At 40.7% G+C, this 20,253-nt stretch overlaps 1 protein-coding gene and 2 non-coding genes across 3 annotated transcripts in view; 1 reads left to right on the forward strand and 2 right to left on the reverse strand.

The window, feature by feature from the left end:
• Positions 1–20,253, forward strand: part of LOC135159843 (uncharacterized) — a 131,050-nt gene that overhangs the window by 77,142 nt on the left and 33,655 nt on the right. The gene's annotated exons all lie outside the window — the stretch shown is intronic.
• Positions 10,703–10,773, reverse strand: Trnag-gcc (transfer RNA glycine (anticodon GCC)). Its single transcript has one exon. It is a non-coding gene; the product is annotated as a tRNA-Gly (tRNA).
• Positions 10,920–10,990, reverse strand: Trnag-gcc (transfer RNA glycine (anticodon GCC)). The gene has a single exon. It is a non-coding gene; the product is annotated as a tRNA-Gly (tRNA).

Raw genomic sequence — 20,253 nt, forward strand, 5'->3', positions numbered from 1 at the left:
CGGGATTTAATGGCACGACTGGGTTAGAAACATCTATCAATTTAATTGGGCAATGTTAATTTCAGCGACGATGGTCTATAAACCGGTGGCTATTGCTAACGAGACACAGCACGTGGTAGTTTTGGCAACCCACCCCTCCTCAGCACTCCTCCTTTCGGTGAATATACATTCAGAGCCATTGCATGTATATTCGTGAGAGGAGAAACGGACTACTGGCTACTGTTAATCAGTTTAGAGTTTATGTCCTGCCATAAAGACCCACACGCGGGGCCACACCGTCTAGCCCTGTCATTAATAAAACCCAACGTTGATAACTCGAAAAGTCGCAAGGTATAATCCGATAGCAATGTGGCGTTGTACGTTCACCAGGGGGTGGAAGCGGGGGGTAGGGACACAGCATGAGGATCACTCGTTATTCTCGGTGAATTTACGGCCCGGGAGATGCTACGTTGATACTCGAGAGTGACCACAAAATTCGGATAAAATGAGTTGTGTCCAGTCTTTTCTCATCAGCTTCATGGTTCCACCTTCGTGGATTTTAAATTTGGTTGAATAGCCGAGGAATAGCTGATTTATTTTCATCCAATGGGGGCGGGATAAAAGTTATTCAAGAAAAATGACCCGAAAGTTGCCAAATTCCCAAGGAAGAATAAACTTTTGATAAAAATTACCGACGATCCATCGAAAAATGACGCAATTCACGGTATGTTATTCACAGAAAGTTCTCTATTTTTTAATCGATCTTCGGTAATTTTAATCGGACCTTCATTCTCGCTCAATTACACAACCGCTAATACTACCCGAGGTATAAAAACCACCGAAAAATATCAAATCCCCTTAAACATGTAAAAAATATGGTCATCTGTTGCTATCAGTCTGTACGTGATACGATGACGAATGCCAGAGGGCTTTATCACACCACTACCAACCCTCGATGGATTATAGTCGTTGCATTTCATACTGAATTCCGGGGAATTGGAATAGGCAAGGGGTGGTAGAAGTGGCGGCCGTCGCAGGGGGTTAGAGGGGGGAGGGGGAGGGAGGGGGTAAAACGGTTCATCCTCAAAATGTCGGTTCGCCTCGAGCGTTGCGGGGATTAAATACGTTTGCCAGTGCATCGGTTTTCGAATGGTTTTGGACTCCATACTCATCTACCCCCTCACCCCCGTCCTTCAACCCCCTGTACCACTCTCACGTTGAATGGTCAGATAGTGTATATGGTCAACGGCGTAGCCCCGCAAAAGCGGCTGACTGATACATTTCTAGTTTTAACGATGATCCTGGCAATAACTCCGGGCTTAACAGCACCATGAGTTGCGGCCTACGTTTCGATCACCAATCATTGGTTATGTTCCTGGTAATTAACTAATGTTTCTTCTATGCGTAAATTTAATGCTCCAGGGTAGATGAAAATTTTAGGTGAAATCTTGTTATTGGGGAATATTAATTGTGTCTGCACATTGCTTGGATAATATATCTGCATATATTGGATTATATTGGTTTTGGCGATTTCGATGAGTTGCGGAAGATTTTTGTAGATTTATTCCCCCATTGTGTAACATTTCATTGAAATACTAATTATTAAATGAAAAAAATACGTGGGTGGTTAGGTTAACGACGGGTTAGTTATCATTTCATTTTTATCCTTCAAGATAATTGCACTTGCTGTAACACATATGTCGGCTAGTTCCACATGCTCTGAAATAATAACAGTAGTGAAAACTGACGGATACTTGTAACCTTGTTCAAAACTGTTGAACTATTAATTCAACAACTGTCTCAGACCTTAAAGAATGATAAAAACAAATGACAATTATTTTTTTTAATTCCATTTATATCGAGCAGTTTGAATTTTTTCCTACATTTTTCTTATCCCAGAAAATTTGCGAAATCAAATTAGTAAGAAGACTAATGACATAACAAGAACAATAATCAATTATTTCCATTCATGTTGAATACTGTCTAATTATATCTTAACTTTAATTCTCGCAGTGACACACATGGCATTTCGTCCCACATGCCCCCGTACAATAATAGTATTCACAATTAACAAGTACTCCAAAGCTAGTTGAAAACTGTTGAGCTATTAATTCAACAACTGTCTCACTACCCCTCAGCGAATTATGAAAAAATAATCATCAACGAGGCATAACTAATCATAACTACCTCCTGGCAAATGTCGCTCATACCCCCCCACCCCAACGGATTAATTACCCCAATGAAGATGGTACGAAATGCAATTATTTCCGCACAATGTAAGGAGCGAAGGTGAACCGATAAGATCGTTCTTCGCGTGAGGGTAGCGCGTGCTATGGCCAGTGTCCCTCCTGTCACGATGTGGCGTGCACATTGCACATCAGTATTATGCGTTTACGCATGCATAAGCAGGTTACGCCCTGGTGTATTAGCCAGTGCGAGTACTGACCTTCGTCAACTGAAGAGTGATCGGGTTGGAGGGACAGTACGATGACACCCTTGGAGAGTACTGAGGAGTATGGCCTCGAGGGAGTCTCCATTAGTACCTGTCATTTGATGATTTTGTGGAAACTTTTACGAAGATTAAAATGGGGAGTTCAGGTCATTACTGAGGGGCAGAGTGCGAATGATAATTGAATTTTTTTTATGCAAACCCAGAGGTAACATTGTAGATCATTAAAGTAATTATTGAAGCTGAAAAAAATTGTATTCTCGGCCATTTTTGGGAGTGTTTCATGCCCTTTATCAGATGATATTATAATTTTTGCCTGAATTTTCTCTGAAAAATTGTAAATTATTTTTCACTGTAAATTCAGCACTTTTGATTTTTCCAACTGTCTGATAGACAGCCCTGCCAATCTATAAAACAGAAGACCTGTCAGGTCATCGCGTTCAAAATGTGCAGTCTACTTGGACTTCCGTTTTTATTCCTCTTTCGACTCTGACGCTCAGGGGGTGGAATTCCCCGTAAAGTGGAAAGGCGTGGACTGGTTGATCATCGAACCCGCTTATTACGCTCTATTGTAGCAGAAAAAAGGGAATATTGCAACAATCAACTACGCTACATCCTCTTTTTAACACCACCCACGATCCGCCTTATTTACTCGCGCCTTATACACCACTGTATGTCCTATGCAGAGGACTCAGCGTCGCCCCAGGTCAAGAGAAAAAAAACCTGGGAATAATTTTCTTTCTTGTATTTTTTCGATCCAAAGTGGCTTAGTCAACACCTGAAGCTACATAATTCACTCCCCAATGATGAATCCAATGGTATGGGTTCGCTATTACCGTGGAATTGCATTAAAAAAATATCTAAAAGTGCCAGGAAATGTCGAATGAAAAATTCACATTTTTCCAGTTCGTGTGCACTCGTGTATTGGAGCAATTAAACGAAGGGGAAAAATATTTAATTGGCCCTAGGATCCTATTCACTGTTGGCGATACGCAGGGAGTTTTCTCATTGCTCCGGGCAATAAATCCCTGACGGTGACCACCACCGCGTGCGGTGAGGCCTTTCCAACATTCTGTGGAAAACGAATCAAGAAAATTCTTTGTAAATCAAGTCGAGTGGGAATTAAATGGGACAGAATGAATGCAATAAGATTTTTGTCCGAGCGAGCCTTTGTTATGTATCTCTTCCATTAATTGAAGTCCAAGTCACTTATCTTTTTGGACACGCGATTTTTATTATTCTCTCTCTATAAATCTGAACCCATTGATTGGATATAGTGGATTTTTAGGACTTCACGCATCGGTTGGTTTATTAAGTCATTATTTGAATTATTTTGATCTACAGATTGGAAAAATTCCGGGTTTTTATTGACCGGTTTGATAAAATTGTGATAAACTTAATTTGTAACATTTTGTGAAAAACGACTCAAGAAAATGCACCGTAAATCGAGTTGAGTGGAAATCGAATGAGGCAGAGTGAATGAAACGTGTTTTGTATCCTGGCGAGCCTTTGTCATGTATCTAACCCATTAATTAAGGCCCAACTCATTTCAGTCTTTTTTCGCACGAAGATTTTTATTACTCCCTCTCTATAAATCTGAACCCCGGGATTGACTACAACGTACTTTCGGAATTTCGTCGTTGAATGGAGCAAAGAGAGGAGAGGAAAATAATTTAATTCGGTGATTGAAAATGAGATTGATTACTTCCATTGAATGTGTGCTGAAAACATTCTCTTTTTACGTTTTCTGAGGCACGGGAAGCTCGAGTAATCAGGCTGAGTAACTCCCCAGGATATTCAAACTTTACTTTTCCTATTTTTCATTCAACTGAAATGTATTTCCCACATTTGCAACGGGATGTCGTTGGACGTATTACCGTAACAGCTTTCGTGTCATCGTGAAGGCCCACGCGTACAAGGGAATAGCTTCGATTATTCTCTCGGAGTGTATTTTTTTGTGCTTTATCCTCAACGTTAATGCGTCTACGGAAATTTGAAATTAACGTGATGAGACACCTGTGTTCATTTTCAGAGTTGTGAAGGAAATTGTGGAGTGGTGGGATCACTTCATCAGAATTTAGAGTTTCCCTATTTTCCCTAAATTGCCGACATTCCCCATATTACACGGAAATTGTAGAACAATGAATATCTCATTCAGCCTCGTGCATAAATTCCTATAATTCTTACGATTTTCTTAGAATATAACAAAATGACCAGGATCTTCACATCTTTTATTCTCCCTGATGACGCCATAAATACTTAAATGAGTTTCGTTAATTAATTTTGGCGAAGGAATGTTCCCACACTCGATGAAGTAAAAATCTCAGTTTGAGGTAAATTTTCCCACAATCTGGATGAAAAATATTCATAATTTGTAGTAATACTCGTAACACTTTTCCACTTCGGGTTCTCTTGTCTATTCACCAACCTGTCGCTTGAATTTGCGGTTGCCATTGTGATTTGCAATGTTAACTTAAGGACTGCATCCTGTTCATTGTTGAATCGTTTTCACTTGGCGCTATTCAGGACTTTGGAGACTGAGGTGCTGGGGGCTGTCACAACCGGAAGTTCGTAAATGCGTTATTACAACGATGTGGAATATTATGGGGTTGCATCAGGGAATTGCAAACATGGTCAAGCGTGAACGGAACTGAGTTGAAATTTAAGAAAATTTGAGCTCAGTTCCCATATATTTATATTAAATGCGATTTGGGAGGAGAACTTATCAAATTTATTATTTTCCAAACAATAGGAAAATTACTCATTTGTTTTTCGTTAATAAAAGAATAAAAGAATGAATTTTCCTCTGCAATTTCTCACGCTTTGACATTGTGCGTCAGGAAAAATCCTCCCTCTTCAATTCATGACACTAAAATGCTCCAGTAAAACCCCCATTTCTTCGTTGTACATTTTATTATTAAATTCATTCAATTCTGTGTTATTAAATTTTACGAGATAATAATGAACAATTTCACGCTTCACCCACGGCAAATCACTAGTTACATGTGCATTAAATAAAAGGTAACAAAGCATCGGATGTTCTTGAAGACGGTGACACCCACTTTTCGTCAGGTGAACTCAGGTGTTCCGAAAATGCCGATTGCGAGTGAATGAATATGATGAGGAAGAAAAGGCGTGCTTTCACGCTATTTTAAGAACAGCAATAGGAACTATTCAAGGGGGCGGCAAAGTATCGGTGTGTGGCCCGCTTGGCAGATGTCGCGGTGGGGCTCACTGATCCGCAACCCTTTTTTTTCAAATTCAGGGAGGAAAGTGCAGAGTTGAGGCGACCTAATTTCTCTTTGCTCATTGATGGGGAATGTCGTGACCTCTGCCAACTGGCGAATCTTCTCTTCACAGAAATCATTTGTTCAGACGATGTTTATATTTAATGTATACTCTTTTGATTATATTTACGCTGCACATGCGAACACTTGTCCTTCGGGGTTGAACGATTTCGAACCATATTGCACATTGCTAATGACAACGGAGCGTCGAATGTTATTTTTATTCAAGAAAATGAAAGTGAAACGATTTCTGAAAACGGGTATTTTTTTTAATGTATTAAACTCTCATGAAATGGTCACTTGATCGAAATTTTCGATGATTAATAAGAAAAAATGGTAACCTAAACATTATCTCACAGTTCCAAATTAATTGGAAAATTAATTTATCAATTTATTCTCCAAAAAATACTAAGTAATTGATGGATTGTCAGTGAAATGAGAACGAATATTCGGTTTGAAGCAGAATGAGCAATTGTCGATCAATGGTATCACCAAGAAATCTTCGACACAGAGAAATCCAATTGATCACGTTGGAGCCCTTAAATTACACAATTGAATTCCTCCGCCACCGAAACGTCCGACAGATTCCCCAAACGACTAAAGTAGCCCTATCGCCTATCATCCACCGATAACAACAATCAACTGTATTACAGAAGATCCGAAATTTGAGACATCGTCGCTAGCATCATTGGCCATATCACAGTTTGAGGGAAGATAGAGGCTCTAGATGCACGCCCGGAGGGCCCACACTGGGAGAGGGAATGGTTGGAGGGCAGTTGAAATAGGATGGTAAATGCACGTTGGTGCATAGCATCGGCTTTGGAATACGTCACAGGGACTCCCCGGGGTGCAACTATGCCTTTGGCTTTGATGTTACCTACATATAGCGTCATACGATCGGCCCGTTATATCGCTGTTAATAGGTGAAGCCAACGCGCACCCAGTGCTTTGCGTCCCGTGAATTCATGGCAAGAGTGAGTGAGAGGGGCTGGTTCCTCTGAATACTGGGACAGATATATACACCGTGGGGCCTTCTATTGCTCACTGCGCTTTAATGACATATTCGTAGATCGACATATCGCAAAATGTAATTACTGCGGGAGATTAGCCGAGCAGTCTACCATCGGTACCCCCATTTTCCCTTTTGCCGAGAGACACGCGAGAGCTGATTGTGGATGGGAGTAGTTTCAAAGGAGAAAGGATTGAGTCTAGGAGGTGGTGAGGAGTCCAAAGGACAAGCGAAGTTGATATTTGGGAAATGTGAGGTCAGTGGCTGATTGAGTGGAGGTCTATGTAATGGGATGGTGTGATGTATGGGTAGGCGGGTTTGAATAAAAAATACCAATTAGGTGGTAAATGATTATATTTCAAAAAATTAGGACTCGGCTCATTTAGGACTGCCTCTTTGCACTCCACCTTAATCATTCATGCGCTCGTTAGAGGTGGGGATACTTTTCGCAACTCAAGTGATATTTGAGAGGTCATAATGTAGAACAGCTTCAGGAAAGTTCCTTTAAGAAGGCATCAAAATGATCGGCAAAGAAGACGATCCTCACGGTTGTGATGTATGGAATGTCTGAAGTTCTCCAAATTTAATTCTTCCATATTCATCTTTGAATTATTACAAAACGATTGCTACGCTGTTTGAAGAAGACACTCTCAATCTTCCGCAACGTCTTCAGAATCCACGTAATTCTGATTTACTGCTGTCACGACACCTCACTCCCCCAGTGTTTCCCAGAGTGAGAGAATCCTGGATCCGTACTATCGAGATATAACGCATGGACGGCCCTGTGATTTGTGGACGTCAATACTGGGGTTATGCGTGACGTATCTCACCGATCATAATTACATCCTGTTACTGGGAAATCCCTCCTCCGTGTCTCGATTCTCTGTCCCGTTTCGTGTATACCGAGTGGGTGAGATCTGTCTCCCTTGTTCTCACTCGATTATGGTACGTATGTCCTCGGGGGAGAGAAGGTAACACCGTAGTTTCCTCCAGCTTGGCACATTGGATCCTGGACTAGAGTGAACCGCAGGCACTAGGAGCAATACATCCCCCTCTTCTAAAGGCCATCTATCTCGCGACTGTGTCTCAGCACTGATTTAGGGGCATTGACGATTGTGTCCAATGAGCCTAATCGTTCAATCACTTTGGAAAGAGTTCCACTTTTGATTCTAATCGTTTGGCCCACAAGTCAAACATTGGCGTGAGTCACGTATGTCTTGGAAAATTGAATCTTCGAAAACACCGGGAGGATAATATTTAAAAACAACAATACTTCTTATGAAAAACATCGCATGAAATATTCTCTATTTATTTATTTTATCCTCTGAACGATATTAGAGGAAAGTGAGATATTTTTTCAAATTTAAAGGTCTTACCTAAGGTATTGTAATGTTCAACCGTCAGGATGCATTGACTGAAATTGCTGAACAAAAGAAATGAAAATGATTCTAAAAATTCTATTCATGTTCAGTACAGAGAAAAATACGTTAAAATACGTTAAAACTCATAAGCGAAATATAATCCAGCGCAGAACCAGGATACTTGAATATTTCTCACCCTATTCACCGTTACCACCAGGGCGTAACGCTCATTGTTTTCCTCTCCCATGGGTGTTAGCTGGTCTTTTTATTTTAACAACATATCCAGTTGTCGATAGACAAGAGACGGGGTTGAGTGCAGGTCCATGGGCTTCTACCATCTCACTAAATCAAAAATTGTGAGATGTCCTGTGGAAGGCTAAACAGCATTCAGTGGAACTATGGTCTCGGAGACAGGGCTATTAGTATAAATACGGTTATAATGTAGGCAAGGTCTGGTGGCAGGGCATAAACAGCTAGTAAATCAGGGGTTTGAGCACTTAGAGAACAGAGGGGTCGAGCTTTGATGATGGGTTTAGGTCCTCCTTCTAGTTTTTCGGTGTAAAATTAATGCAGAAGGCAGGATAAAAGTTTCTCATTCTTTTGTGAAGAATTGAATGGCGGAACGTTGATAGTAATTGATTTGAAGATGATCAAATAACTTTTGAGAGTAAATGATACATAGATTTCAATATTCCAAGTACCCTGCACTTATTGACTGAAGGGTTTTGCGAAATATTAGGGAATTCTCTGCCTGAAATTTTAGGGAATGTTGTGAAGACAAAGCTTTCGTCTTTCTTAACTACATTCCAAAGTAAAGTAGCAATTCTGTAAATTTTCAACGTGCGCAATTATTACACAAGTGGCGTAATTGCGCATATGCTCAAGACTGTCTACATTTGCATACATCACCCACATCTCCAGAACCTTTCACTCTACAAAAAAATCCCTCTGACATCACCCTATCCCAAATTTTCGCAACGGTTTCCGGAAAACCACAACCCTCCGGTAACTTCGAATCGATACAACCCCAAAGTGAGAAAGAAACAGCGAGAGGTCCACGATCGTCGAATTAATCCACCATTAATTCAATCTCCCGTGTTCGTCCGAGCGAAAGGTGCCAGAGTGTGTAAACCTTTCGTTGAACAAGATAGAGGTTGCGCCGAGTGACTGAATTCCCCCTCTCAGACTTAATAAATGACCGCTCCAAGAGCCCTCCGTCCATCCTCAGCATCCAACGTATTTTAATGCCGTTCATGTATGCATACACTAGGTGGCTGATTAATGCCACCCGGGATCTTCATATTGCCACTGTAATTTATCAAACATCATCCAGAATATAAAAATTCACAAGCGTGGAAAAGTACACACAGAGTGTCTATCAACCCTTTTACAAAAAAAGAAGCCAAAAGTGACGTGTATGGGAACGAGACGAGGGGTAAAAACAGTTGTTTCATGAATGAAAAATGACGAAGCATGACTTATCTGTATCGAAGTGGCTTGTGGACACTCGAAGAGGCGTGATCCTTGTTTGTAGCCGGATGGGGCGTGAAGACAGCGAAAAATAAAACGTGCGATCTGGAAAAAACTGGACTGAGACATTTACTGATGATGACGGTGAAGGGGCCAAGGTACGTGCCAGAACATCTTCCCAAGGTATTTTTACAACAGCAACAGGGGGTAAAGGCAAGTCAATGCGCAAGTCTCAGACATTCTGCAAAACTTGAACAGTTGCATAAATTATCGCCAGACGAATCCTCTTGGGCATGCAAAATAATGAATCAGTGTCACTGAAATATACAATTTAATGTGTGAAATAAATTCGACGGCGTGCGCATTTATCAAACGAGAATACATAATCTTGTGTGTAAAGATGATCGGAGATAATGATGCGCCGTTGGGGTTTCAAGTTTTTTTTTTTTTTTTTTTCAACGAAGCAGATCAGTTAAAAAGTATTCACGCTACGTCGAGTTCATATCTTTTGCACCGTTGAGCTTGGAATGAGAAGGATGGAGATGGAGGTTAAAATGAAAGCCAAGAGGGGAACATTGGGATGTTTAGCTGAGGTGTGCAGCCAAGAACGAATGGTGATGAGGGATGAGGAGATATGACGAGGGCGAAGAGTGTACCAACGCCAGAGAGGGCGAGAGTGTATTCGCAAACACGTGAATTTCAAAAGGCCCTCGACTATCTGATGTTCAGGACATAAATGGGTGAGTGTAGGCCCTTTGACGACGTATGCAAATATAGATCGGTGATGATAAATTGCTCTTGTCAAGACACCCGGTATTTCGCACGAGCCCATTCAAATGTAGTGCTGGGGAAACTGGATTTTGCATATGATTCTAAATAAACGGTTGACTCCGACAGAAAAATGTCTAGATGATATAAAAAATATTTTGATCAAAAGATGAATTTGTCTCAGAGGCTTTTATTTGAAGCTTCAAAATTGTTAAATACACAATAGACGATAATCCCGCGAGTTAGAGTTCGTATGACGTGCGGAATTTGTGTTTTGAGGATAACTTTCAGAAAACTCAAAGCTTGCGAATATGGGAAAAAAATTTTGCGAGTGAATAAATTTTGGGTAGTTATAACCGAAAAAAAAAAATGAATACTTTGCATCGGCCGGGAATCGAACCCGGGTCTCCCGCGTGGCAGGCGAGAATTCTACCTCTGAACCACCGACGCTTCTTGTAATCGAATGGATTCTGAGTCAAGTGGTGGTGAAGGTCTGCGAAAATTGGAAATTTTTTTTTTTTCTTTAATCGAACTAATTTTGTATATGTTGTCAATTTAATATTGAATCGAAAAAAAAAAACAAAAAAAGAATCAATTGCATCGGCCGGGAATCGAACCCGGGTCTCCCGCGTGGCAGGCGAGAATTCTACCTCTGAACCACCGATGCTTCTTGTAAACGAGTGGATTCCAAGTCGACTGGTGGTACGCCTTCTCGCGAGCACAGCCTTTCTGCGTTTAATTTTATATAATTGAACACCAAACTATTGCAATTATTATTTCCCGCATTCCGATTCTCCGGTCATTACTATTTGTAATTACTTCAATGGAGAAGTGGGAAGAGTCACTTGTAACGATCGATCATTTTTCTTATGTTACGTAACCAATTGAGTTCTACAATAAAGGTTATTACTAAAATTCTGTCTAAAATCCGGATACATTACTCAAAAATGTGTCACAAGATTAGCTCAGCGTATCTCGGCTTCTGCTTTGCTACAGAATTACCGCCAGATCAGTTCATAAAGGCACTTTTCATTTATTATTAATCCCTAGTCCCTGCTCCATAAATTTCAAACTCTTGGTTTTCAATTTTTTAATCAGTATGCAATTTGATTTTAACATAGACAATTGTCGTCGTGAATCACTCCTGCACCCCCATTTACAAATTGCATCACCGGTTTCTGAAATTCGGCAACTTGTGAATCCCCTTCAACCCCATGAACTCCACACCACTTTCGTCGATAGTTACTTGCGCCCAAAAGCGCGAGTTTCCGTCGTCTACTTAGCATCACCGAGTATCAGGCATCATGTATGCGCTTTGTGAGGTCGTATTTCAACCACTAAAACGTCACAGAGCTGAATTAGGAAGCCACCCCCCCATTTCCAACTCCTTTCATACAAGCAGCCAAACTCTCCGCCTTCGAGTTCTGTTCACCAAGCTTCTGTCTTCAACGTCGCGCAAACCCATTACCGTTATTAGTTCGTTACCACAATAATTAGCTCATGAATTTTCGGTTGAAACTTCACGGAATCACTTTGAGTGATATCAGTCTATTCGAATTGTTGAAAATACTTTGACGAAAATATCTCAAATAAAACGTTTGACTGCCGGTACTTGACAAAGTGAGAATTTAACTGACGTTGGGATGAGCCCATGACATGCGCTATTCTCGAATAATTTGATTATAATTAGTGATATTAGCCCGTGTGGTTCTTGAGCCTCCGCAGTCGAAGGGAAATAATGTAGCAATCCTCGAGTCCTTGGGAGGTGACTCCCTGTCTTCCATTACCATTATTGCTTCGTTACTGCCATTATTAGCTCATCATTTACTGGATAATGGGGTTGCCAGGTTATACTCCAGGAATGACACTATTCTCAGAACAAAACATACTCACAGGGGACAAAAAGCGAGTTCAAAAATCAATGCACATACGATAATATTGCGGAATAGACATGGAATAATTTCCATAAGTCCATTGCATTTGGAATTTAGCATCTAGGCGGGGAAAAAAATTCGATAAAAACTTAAAGTCGTAATGGAAATTCAAAAAATCAAAGTTCTTTTCCTCTCTCTCAATGAGTAATACAATACGCACAATTATTTCTGAATATACAAAATTCATCACGTTTCAGTGCTGGTGAAAATCTCACCAGCCGCACTTCTAGCTCCAAGAACCGTTTGCAACTTCCCCATAAACCTCTTTCCATCCAACCCAACCGGACTAGTTCACTACTCCAGTTGCAATGCAAATACTTTACACTGGACCCCCACAAGCTGCGTAATGAGACAATTTAACAGCGAAATAACCCAGTAAAACTGTCCACCATAGATCCCTCCAATCTCCAACGACCCATCCCTTTCACACACAATCCTCCCAAGATCCTGTATTCCATCGCTCGTCAATTCCCCAAGATTTACGATTATTTTACATTTTGTTTATGAAAAGAAGGCGTGATGTCGGACAACAATGGGCCGCAACGAGAGAGTAGAAATCGTCTGATGTTTATTTTATATGAAAAACCCAGAGGAGCATCAGACGTTGCAGCATCAAAGAAAAAAAAATGCCCTCAGAAAGGCAGAGAAAAAAAAAATTTATGATTCACGTGGTGTGCGGGAGAAAAACGTCAACTATCAAAGGGGAAAAATCACAATTTTCGATTTTGAAAGGTGGAGTAAAAATATACATTATTACTGCCTGGTAACAGAGGGTGAGATTCTCTCGTTGCACGCACATTTGTTTTCGTCAGTTAAATGAAATCGCACCCTCACACACAGCTGTGAAGAGCCCACTGTACATAACCGCGTGTGTTCTGCAGAGTAAAAAGAAATGTGAGGGGGGGGGGGGTGAGTGAAAGGAAGAGGGAGAGAGAGACCTCAACCCCTTTCTTCTCTTGTAGAAGTGCGTGCATTGAGCCTGAGTGGTATATCTCGCAGAATGGCGAGAACATACGTGCACTCCTGACAGAGAGACAGGACATTGACCTGACCTGGTGAAACACATATGAGTCCTTGTGGGCACATACGCCTTGCACTATTGATGATTCGTTGGGTGGTGTTGGTGTGGGTGGATGGGGTGGGGGAGGGATGAGGGAAAACGAGATGAGAGTTGGAAAAGAAAGAAAACGATGAGGGTGAGAGAGGGTGAGAATGGGTGGAGGTGAGCGGAGTGTGCAATTCCTGTGCTGGGGGGGGGGGGGGGATTCGATGTGGGACGAGAGGAGAGGGCAAAGACCTGGCAATGAGGATGTGAATCAAAAGGAAAAAGGGGTGGAAATATGTAAGGAAGGACTCAATGGAAAGGCTTTTTTATGGAGAGGGATGCACGGGAATGCTGGAATTGGAGATTGTGGATTTGTGGGAGGTTTCGAAGACCTGGTGAAGGAGGGCTCAATTTTGATTTGATGTCACTGCTGAAGATTTTTCGTTTATATGTCGAGAATATTCCCCAAGGGTTTATGCCAGTGTGGTGATCAAAGAGGTTGATGTGAAGGAGTTAGATGTATGAGGAACCTGAAAAAATTATAATATCTCACCTGATGTTTGGAAAATATTCTGCAAAAGTCTGTGAATTTTACAGAATAAACAGGATATTTTCGCTAACACAACTTGAAAACTCAAGTTTGGTCATTTTTGATTGTGGTTGAACTTTCTCTTCATGTACAAATATCAAAATTTTTCATGGTGCAGTAACGAGAAGCCGTCCGATGCAGACAACTATCAAAGTGTTTGACGATTAAAATCAAGAGACACTTGGGTTTTGAATGTGTTCACCAGTTGATCGGATTAGATGTGATGTGAATGCAATGGGAGAGCGGTGCAGTCTTAGGGGCTTTCAAGATAGCAAAGAGGTGAATAGTGCGTATGGTGTTTGAGGAACGGAAGGAAGCTAGTGGTGGGAAGGGGGATGATGATGCAAGAGGGAAAGCCGCCTCGGTCGACTGTGCATTATGAATAGCCCGGTGCTATTCACCCTGCTTATTACTTCCCATGTGATGCATTCTAGCCTCTTTGGTGTACGCATAACCCCGGCGAGGAGAACACAGTATGGTGGGGGGCGGGGGGGGGGGGATGTGTACCTGGGCTTGGAATTCTCTGCTGAACTCAAAGAGGGACTGAGATTGGTGCGGTGCGAGGAGGGGTGTAATCCTGGCGTGGGGGTTTTATTTTATTGAAGAGGGTTGATAACCTTTTGGGGACGCAGTCCGTTCCTTACAATTCTCCAGATAATGAATTTCCAATGAATTATAAACAGAGAAATATTGAGTAAAATTCTTATTTACTTTGAGAACTGCATCATGTTCATCAAATTTTCCCCTTTTTTACTATAAAAAAGCTTCAGGAGGAGGACAGGCGCCGTAACACGAACATCAGTAGCGAATTAACAACCGAGTAATGAAGTCGGTGTTTCATGCTCTGTGAAATTGCGCCTACTCTGGCTTTTACCATTTGATTTGAGCTTTTGATTATTCCGCGAGAGGCCGACAGTGTAGGATGAATACCTCATAAACCTCAACGCCCACACGAATTGCCCTCGCCTCCCTCATTCCCCGAAACCTCAATTTTCACTCAAAATAAAGAATAATGAAGCTCCCAATGTCGTTGGTATGAACATTGGCCGCTAGTCCTGTGGAAAATTTTCAATATGTGACGCTGAATTGATGGACGAAAATTAAATGTGACGTTTTTATGAATAAAATTTTTTTTTTGTCCACAATGGCTGCTGTTGAATTTCGTCACGAGCTTTTCATGAGGTTGTCCCCCCCGACGTGTCAAATGAGAGCGGAAGGTGTATCAGGAATATTGCGGGATCAGTACATGGGTGGAAACGTGTGATATGAGAAAACGTCAGTGGTACCGCAGTTTAGGATACAGACGTGGGACAAATAAAATTGTATTATTTTTCTCGCTTCTAGAGGAATTTCAGAGCTTGTACAAATATATGTTTCGTATTATTTGAGGTGAATGAACTTGAAATAAAATTCTTCTCTATTTTAAAAAGAATGGGGAGTATTTCAAGCCGAAGTTGAAAGAAGGATACGGCATCACATTAATTATAAGATTGCAAAAAATTGACTTCCCGACAATTTACTAAGAACCGGAATCATCAAATGATAAAGAAAAAGTCGCATTTAATTTACTCCTCTATTTTCTCCTTCGAGAGAATAAAAAAAAAGTGAAATTCAACCATCATTGCACATTTCCAAACCGATTAACCAACCAACCGAGGCATGAACAATCATCCCGATGATGGCTCCACTGTGCCCATAAATCGCTTCTGGAGAAGGAAAACAGGGTTGAAAGCTTCGGCCCAACCGTCAAGCAATCTATTCGCAACCCTCTCCTCTCCGAAGAGGGCGAGGGGATCGTTAACGATGATGACTGCGCTCCAAGCTGATGATTCCGTGGACTCGTGCGATCATCCAACCCACCTCCCCCCCAACCATTTCCACCACCGTCGCTGTCGCAAGTCCATTGAAAGGGGAACGAGTATTCACACGAGGTTTCAGGCCAATATGGAATGATGAACTACGTGGATTCAAAGCGATCACGGGTGTTAACGGCGTTATACCACCCGCGTCCAACCGCCCCCAGTGCATTCTCCATGCAAACCACTGGATTTTGCACAAAACCAAAGTCCAATATCCATCGGGGGATAATCAAAGAGTTTGTCTCATGGTCGTAAATATATTTTAATCAAATGAGGAGTGAATTATTCGGGGTTAGTCGAGCTGATTTATCGCACTGGCATAATCAATATTTATTTGTGGATTTTCGGTGGAGGAATGTAAGTGGATTGTACTGAGTGCAGGGGGAGGAATCGCAGCTGATCCAGAATCAGAATATTATTATCCCTCGATAATATTGTTTCTATATTTTTTTCCTCCGGAATATTTGTGATAGTTACGTTTATCTGTATTAGCTGTTGGCTGTTATGAAAAGAGAATTTATTTCTTCCTTACCGAGACAAAAAATTCAAGTCCTCAACGTCGAACCTCGTTGACGTCCATCAAGAATTTTTCTTTGAATTAACAACTGAATGAGCAGAACAAGACATTATCAAGTGCAGTAATTTTCGGTATGCAATATCATTTCGATTTGAATCAACAGCGGACAGCCCATCGCTTCGGAATAAAATTTTCATCCTACCTGAAGTGAATATTTCAATCGGTTTTAAAAAAAAGCATTGCACAGGCTTTTACAGCGTCGTTATCGATTCTGAAAATGCACTCAGCGAGAATAAAAAAAAATATAGAGAGCGAGAGAGAGAGAGAGAGAGAGAGAGAGAGAGACACAGGAGCGGAGGATTCAGTTGAAAAAGCCTGCGGTTAAAATGACGTATTCATAAGGGACTATAACGATCAACATAGATGTAAACGCCGGCAATCATTTTTCAGTTACACCATCCGTGTCGGCATCAATACGATACCGGGGGGATATTTATACCATACAAAGAGAATGATGGAATAAATCCACGTGGAAAGTACTGGGTAGATTGCGGAGAGCGCTTTGACGAGGTGATGCGCAACGAAATCCACTTATCGTGGAAACTCGCCGATCCGATGGGGAGATGGTGGACGGGATGGTCCAATGCGTTACACTGTTAATCCAGTCATAACGCAATCGCTGTAAATGGAGTGACGAGTTATTTTACAAACGCCCGGGATCCATTGCCCACTGTTATTTCGTCTCTTCATGGATATTGGCACGGCAAAATTCCATCTCGTCTATGCGGCCATTGAATTATATTCGTGTTTATAAGCATGATATTCCTCCACTAAAAATAAATAATGAGTCGAGTAATTCTCAAGTTGCATTAACCATAATGGTTAATTCAAATCATTCTCGGCGCGTGGCTTTCTCTTTATTATTATCGACATTAAAAAAATCGTGGAATATTCGTGGCAAAAATTGAAGGCTGTTGAAGTAGCATTTTCTGGGATTTCTGAAATATTTTCAGAGATATTTGCAAAAATTGCATTCAAACCAACGAAATTTTCAGAAGCAACCCTAGATTTTTTCACTAGAAACCACTTTGTGCCTCTACTCCTGTGCTATGGCAACCAATTTTTCTGTCAAATCTGTCCCCAATTGAAATTTCCTCGAGCCCTTGTTTTTACAATGAATTTTCCCGACATTTTCATTAACTTTTTTGATCGTTCTCGTCCTCGTGTAACCGAGGATTATAAAATTAACATTCACCAGGTACTGTATTCCCCGCGGTGAAACACATTTTGGCGGCACGAGCAATAATCGTGAACGTCAAATTTAACGTTTCACATGGCCCCCAATGCAATCCATTAGATATTGCTCGTAAAGTCGAGGCCTTTCCCTATCTCATCCTCGCCATGCATAACATTTGAGCGAAACGTCCCACTCACGAATCCCCGTTGTCGAGTATTTCCCTCTTCCTCGAATTTCAAGCACAAAATCTCTATGGGGTATTTCAAGTGCCTCTCTCTATGTGCTAAAACCAATGTCCGTTGCATTACAGTTACTCACTTCCTCACCGTTCACTCTCCCTTTGCCCCTTCATTTTGACATGCACTTCGTTGGAAACAAGCGAGATTAACGTATTGAAATTGTGCCTTAAAATGTAATTGTTAGTTTGTTCGTGTGGGGTGTACCGGAGCATTTGTTTATGGGGTAAATCGTCATATCTTCACCTTCTACTAATATTTGGCTGATGGGAACATAAATTTCAAATGTGGCTTCATTTTACGTGAGTGATTTCGAGATAAATTGATATTTTTCCTTCACTTTTTATGTAACAAACTAAGTTATCAATCACATTTATTTATGCTACTTCCACGGTGAAGATTTGTTTTCAATAAAAAAATCAAAAAATAATGAAAATCCTCATATTATTCTTTGATAAAAAATTATTCTTTCGAGATAACATTCGAAATATTTTAGCAACAATTGTCAGCGTGTCTTTTTTATCTTCACAAATCCAGCGTTTATTACCCCATAAATCTTCTCGTATCTTAATGAGAAATCGTGTTCTAAAATGCTAGAGTATCATGAATCCACAAACGTAGATATTGCAATACGTGCATATTGAACAAACAAAGCATGGTCAAACACGCATCACGATAATACGTCCACTAAACACCGAGGGATATCGTCCAGTGGGCCTAACATTGCACCCGCAAGCGCACATGCATCTCGTGAAGTGCACCACAAACACGAGTGAGTGGCCCATGCCACCGAGGATTTTCGGACGAAATACAAAAGGGATGAACATACAGTTTTATGTTTTTCAATTCAACAATCTGCATTTATGACCGGTAATTTTTTTTTCTCCTCTCCCTCCCTGTTATGCTCTTTTATGTTTGCACATCGATGAAAAACTCTCGCATCCTGTGCTCCATAAAAATATCTATATTTAATTTTTATTTTCGCTTCAGGTATACATATCGTCTGTTCCGTAAACAAAACATCGAGAGATTTTTTGTTAGTCAACGGAGGTAATTAAATCAAAAATAAAAGGCTGAACAAATATTGTACTTTCTCGTCTCCTCTTTGCCAATTTCTGCATATTCAGGAGAATATATTGCGAGAACTGGTGAAATATTTGGCACAAATATGTGTGCACCAGTGGAGATTCAATAAAGTTCACTTTGCTACCCATTTTTAATCAATTTACCACCGGAAATAACCGACCGTGGATGGGAACATTTTTTTTACTTGTACTACTTGATGAACATTTTATCAAAAATCGTGAATAATAACATAATAAATAAAGTTTTAACTGATTGGAAGCATTGTGCGGATAATAAAGGGAATTTATACCTGCAGTTGACGTGGACACTGTGAGGTATATTGATTTACCTCTGGCTATGAATTATTGAACGACTAATTCTTCATCATTCGTCACTACGACGCGTTTACATCACTCCAGAAATTTCGATCAATTGGTGGGAGAGGGGGTGGCCCCTGGGGGTGGAGGAATGAGCTTTTATCAGTAATTAATCAGGGGAGTCGACGTGCATGGCTAGATGGGCAATATAACAACCGGAGAAGAGAACAATTGGAAAAATTATCGGAGAAGATTGAAAAAAATTCAGTCAATCGATTGACATTTTTTCGGAAAAATATCCATTGCATCCATTGTTTATCTCCTCAATAATCTTCTGACAACAATGACAATTTCGTTAACCCCTTTGCAATAAAAAAAAAATGTGGTAGTTTATGGATTTCAAAGAATCACGAAAATGTTCAGTTGAATGGTCATTCCTGGAAGGGAATATTTCAAATAAATTAATTTTCAATCACCAATAAATTACCCGATAGGCCCCGAAACTCCCCATTCGCCCTTAGAACTCAAAGTATACCCTGGAGTCTCTCGTAACAACCGATCATTCCAGAAATTGAATGCGCGATCGGGCGATGGTTCCTGCGGACACCAATTAAACCACCGTCAATTCCAGAATCCACTGGGATAAGCATATCCAAACCGTTTACCAGTTACTCACTGTTGGATGATGAGCTGCTTTAATAATTACCAATACCTCTCCCATGTAACCCCACAACCATTGTAAATGCAAACCCAAACCCATCGAACAAATGAGCATTTGTATGTGCTTGTTGTGTTTGTATTTACCTTTGCAGCAGTCAGTTGACAATCGTCCACTGCGTGGTTACAACTGACCATGCACAGAATGCTAATATTTAGTGGTCTGGTTACGCACAATTTACCGTACATTCGTCAATTGTTTATTTTGCTTTATGTATTTAATCGTTTGTTACGCTTACACGCTTATACGTGTTTGCATGGGTATTTCCGGGCTGTATAATTCAGTAAACATGGGTTTTTCACAGCTGAGGTGATTCTGTAATTGCTGCATTACAGCTTAATCCTTTAATTCGAGAACTCGAAATTCATTCATTTAAAAATGTGATACCCGTCTATTCATAAAATGAATTCAAT

This window comes from Diachasmimorpha longicaudata, chromosome 2 (genome assembly GCF_034640455.1).
Source record: "Diachasmimorpha longicaudata isolate KC_UGA_2023 chromosome 2, iyDiaLong2, whole genome shotgun sequence".
NCBI lineage: Eukaryota > Metazoa > Arthropoda > Insecta > Hymenoptera > Braconidae > Diachasmimorpha > Diachasmimorpha longicaudata.